Here is a 5,000-nt window from a genome sequence, read left to right on the forward strand (position 1 = left end):
AGTGTCCACTATCTCTGACTGGCCTTGGGGTGGTCTTTGTTGGCTACCATCGTACTGTTTGTTGCTGTTTTTATATGATGCCTTTACTGTGAAAAGTATCACTCACACAGACATGCACACAGAACCAACAGACAAGCAGGCAGGCAGGCAAGCAGGCAGGCAGACAGACTCACACATATATACACATATACACACCCCTAAATTATAACGCATCACTTCAGGGTTGAGACTGGGTATATTTGAGCTTGGCTGTTGGTGTAGATTTAATTAAAAGATTGAGCTAGCAGCGTCACAGACACTGAGAAACACACACACATAGACACACACACACAGACAGACAGACACACAGACAGACAGAGTGGCGCTAGCATCCTCTTTTCTCCCACACAGTCATATGAGTGAAAGGCATCCAGGAGAATTATAGCAGAACATCACATGACAGCTCAGGAGGATTGTCAGATTGTCTCGAGGCTATGGTCTATTGTTAATACTCCCTTTGTCTGTGTTAACCTCTCTCACTATGACTGTTACAATACCAGTGTAGTCAACTGTCTGTGCTAACCTCTCTCACTATGACTGTTACAATACCAGTGTAGTCAACTGTCTATATGCTAACCTCTCTCACTATGACTGTTACAATACCAGTGTAGTCAACTGTCTATATGCTAACCTCTCTCACTATGACTGTTACAATACCAGTGTAGTCAACTGTCTGTGTTAACCTCTCTCACTATGACTGTTACAATACCAGTGTAGTCAACTGTCTATGTGTTAACCTCTCTCACTATGACTGCTACAATACCAGTGTAGTCAACTGTCTATGTGTTAACCTCTCTCACTATGACTGTTACAATACCAGTGTAGTCAACTGTCTATATGCTAACCTCTCTCACTATGACTGTTACAATACCAGTGTAGTCAACTGTCTGTGTAACCTCTCTCACTATGACTGTTACAATACCAGTGTAGTCAACTGTCTATATGTTAATCTCTCTCACTATGACTGTTACAATACCAGTGTAGTCAACTGTCTATGTGTTAACCTCTCTCACTATGACTGTTACAATACCTGTTGTCATGACGTTGGCCTGAGGGGTTGGTTTATGACAGTCATAAATACCTCTTCCCCCCTTTTTCCTCTCTCTACCCTACTAAGGTTACATTTGCAAAACCCTTGGTTAACATAGAGATTCTGGGAACATCAGTAGGTGGGGGGAAATTAACTATATTCTGGTATCTGACCAATTGAACATATGCGGTGGTACTTAATGAATATGATGTCAGTTCGGTTGTCATCTGAGACATTCTCATCAATGATATGATGACATAAACTCTACAGTGGAAAGTCTACACATCAGAGTTATCGGATTCACATGGAATTGTTGTTCAATTTAAATATTTGAATATGAAATGATTTGTGATGGGATGAAATGTGATTTTAGCTTCTAAAATGTGACATTTGGGTTTTCATAAGATAGAGCTGCTCAATCAGTGGCCCTCCCCTGTGAAGGGACAAGGGCTATAAAACTTTTCAAACACACCCTCCCTTCCTATATAAGCCCTTGACGACAACATAACTTCCTGTTCCGAGGATATGAGGGCGACGGTCCTATGTCAGAATGGTTCAGATAATAACTACAGAACGAAGCCAACATCAGCACGAGCTTTGGTTGCGAATGGTATGAACTTTTGAACTCTTATTCACTACAGAAGTGATACCTCCTAGCTGTTGAGTTAGCGACCGCAGCTGCAAACGCAGGTTAGCAAGGAACAGACAGTATCCCGTCTATCACACAGCGACGTTACTACAACGCATCCAATTGACAACCAGAGACATTCTTCAAAGAACAGAGGACTCGGTTTGGCAACACCGCCTTCCATCTACCACCAACCTACTGAAGCGCAGCTCAGAGTAAATATTTATTGCATTTTCCTTTTCCAAATGGGCAGTAATTTAGAGTGCATAAGATACTGTATTTACGATAGCACAGCTTTTTTCCTTTGTTCCTCAGTCTTCCCGCTCTTTCACTCCAACCCAGCCCCTTTTCCTTTGTGTAACAAGCTGTCATATCTGTTCCGCCCGCTAGGGACGTTTTCCTTTATGACGTAATTTATGAAAGTTATAATTAATTGTGTGTATGTGAATTCTGTGTGATTAGTTGGGTTTAATTATTTATTTACTAAATACCTAATTTGTATTGCTGATTCAAATTGTTAGCCAGGGTTCTTGCAGATAACCAAGAATTTACAACTTTCAGATGAGACTGGAGTAAGATGAAGATTAATGTTGACTGCTATGGATGTAAAATACTACTAGGTCTTTAAGAGTTTATTCGGAAGATAACAGCTCTATAAATATTATTTTGTGGTGCCCGACTCTCTAGTTAATTACATTTACATGATTAGCTCAATCAGGTGATATTAATTACAGAGAAATTATTTTATAGAATAGCATGTCATATCACATAATCCGGCATAGCCAAAGACACAACACTGTGTAGTCAACTGCAAACAGGGACAGTGTAACACCCCATGTTTTATATCTCAAAACTCTCACGACCAAAATGTTTTATTAGCAGCCAATGTTTACTTTCTTATTTGGGGCTTTGGCAGTCAACTGAAAAACATGCCAACAGTATTTCTGATTGTCTTCTCAACTCACCATCACTTACATTTAATGTGGGTCTATGACAGTCACATTAGTCTGACATAATGTCTCTCACCAACACTAATGAGATGGGTGTGGCTTAATGCATGATGCATCGGAGCTTCTCAAAGTCAGGAGGCGTGGTTGACAGAGCGCACCTCATCTCTGCTGTCACATCCAACCTGGATCGATATTTGGTTTGAATGCAGACAAAAGCACTGAATCCAGCTTCACACAGATATGAGCTGGCGAAGGGTACATTGAGTTGTAATGCCCTGAGGCAGACAGCAGGGTGTTCCCATTGAGTCAGGAACCAAAACTCCTCCGTAGTGATCTGTGAATGCGTTGTCTGTAGCATTCAGTCACATTACAGCTCGATCAGCTGTTCGATTTCACTTACTGGCATGTCAACTGAGCCAGGATCACAGTCAAACGGATTGGGAACTAGGTCCCAAAGTGCTCAACCAAGCATTGGTTGGTGAGCAGTCATCACTGGTGTGGGACACTTACTGATGCTGTGTTCTGTTAGAAACATGCATAGCCGAGGGAAGTGGGAATGGTTCGCTTTTGAAAGACTCTCTCTCCAATAAGAATTCTTTCCTCTGAATCCACTGATTGTCACGATCGTCATAAGGGGTGGACCAAAATGCAGCGTGGTATATTTCCATCCTTTTTTTTAGGAAGAGAAAACTCAAATAACAAAAACAATAAGGCAAACAAATGAACCGTGACGTTCAGAGTAGTGCTCACACCTAGACAAGATCCCACAAAGCACAATGGGAAATGGCTACCTAAATATGATCCCCAATCAGAGACAACGATAAACAGCTGCCTCTGATTGGGAACCATATCAGGCCAACATAGATATACAATTCCCCTAGATAACCCACCCTAAATCACACCCCGACCCAACCAACATAGAGAGTAAACAGCTCTCTATGGTCAGGGCGTGACACTGATTCAGTCACTCATCTGTACAATGTTTTTGTATTTCCTCTATATGCTTCTGTTCCATTTGTTCAGTTTCCCAAATATTGTATGTCTGTTACATTGGCAAGGAGACACATTTATTATTTTCATTACACAGAAAGTCAAGTCCTCTCTCAATGCAAAACATATTTCCAACACTCCCCCTCGATAACCATCCAGCCTCGATGTGAAATAGAACAGAGCTATTCTCTGATCCCATATCTCCACATAGTTTTGCGAACAAGTGTGTGCCCAGTGATGTGGTTTGATGTACACTGAACAAGTGTGTGCCCAGTGATGTGGTTTGATGTACACTGAACAAGTGTGTGCCCAGTGATGTGGTTTGATGTACACTGAACAAGTGTGTGCCCAGTGATGTGGTTTGATGTACACTGAACAAAAATATAAACTGAACATGTAAAGTGATGGTCCTATGTTTCATATGCACAAAAATCTTATTTCTCTCAGATTTTGTGTATAAATGTGTTTACGCCCCTGTAATTTCTGTCTGTAATGAAGTCCTTTTGGGTCCACCATGCCTGCGCCCCTGCCTGGTCATGTGAAATCCATAGATTAGGGCCTAATTCATTTATTTCAATGGACTGATTTCCTCATATGAACTGTAACTCAGTAAAATCTGTGAAATAGTTTCATGTTGCGTTTATATTTTTGTTCAGTATATCTTCCAATTGAAGTGAACTGCTGCAATATATCTCAGAGTTCTGTGCTCAGCTCTTTTGCTGCCAGTTGTTCTCAGTGTATCATACAATATGTCCATATGGCAGAGGGAGACACATTCCTAACTAGAGTGCAGAGGCCTGCCTGCCGTCCCACCATAGATGGAGCCCCATCTGTGCAAAAGCCCACCAGTAGATCCCATGGAATCAGTTTTTCGTCAAAATAGCCACGCAGCACACTGAACATTCCCTGTGCCCCCCGACATGTATAGCGAACAAAAGTCAGGGCCTCACATCTAAAATCCATTTGAAGAACATAAGCTGGGGAGTTTTTGAGTGGTTCAGTCAGTGTGCTCTTGATTGCTAGCAATAGCATCAATTATTTGTTTGACAGCACTATCTGACAAAGGTATTGACGTGAGTTTTTGGGCCCCTGCCTCCCCACACATTGTTTCACCTTATAAATTGCGGCCGGTAATATCAGAGTCTCTGTAATAGTGTGTGGTTTCATAGCATAGCGAACCTAGCCATTCACCGTGGGAATGATGACCACCGGTCCAATAGGGTTTATCTTGGGGGGGAGGTCTCCACTTACTAACCACTGCTCCATTAGGGTTTATCTTGGGGGGGGGGGGGTCTCCACTCACTAACCACTGCTCCAATAGGGTTTATCTTGGGGGGAGGTCTCCACTCACTAACCACTGCTC

General features: G+C 42.0%; 1 protein-coding gene across 3 annotated transcripts in view; it reads right to left on the reverse strand.

Moving 5' to 3' along the window:
* LOC139392500 (IQ motif and Sec7 domain ArfGEF 3a) overlaps positions 1-5,000 on the reverse strand; it is a 180,034-nt gene that overhangs the window by 53,712 nt on the left and 121,322 nt on the right. The gene's annotated exons all lie outside the window — the stretch shown is intronic.

This window comes from Oncorhynchus clarkii, chromosome 33, assembly GCF_045791955.1.
Source record: "Oncorhynchus clarkii lewisi isolate Uvic-CL-2024 chromosome 33, UVic_Ocla_1.0, whole genome shotgun sequence".
In the NCBI taxonomy this organism is placed as follows: Eukaryota; Metazoa; Chordata; class Actinopteri; order Salmoniformes; family Salmonidae; genus Oncorhynchus; species Oncorhynchus clarkii.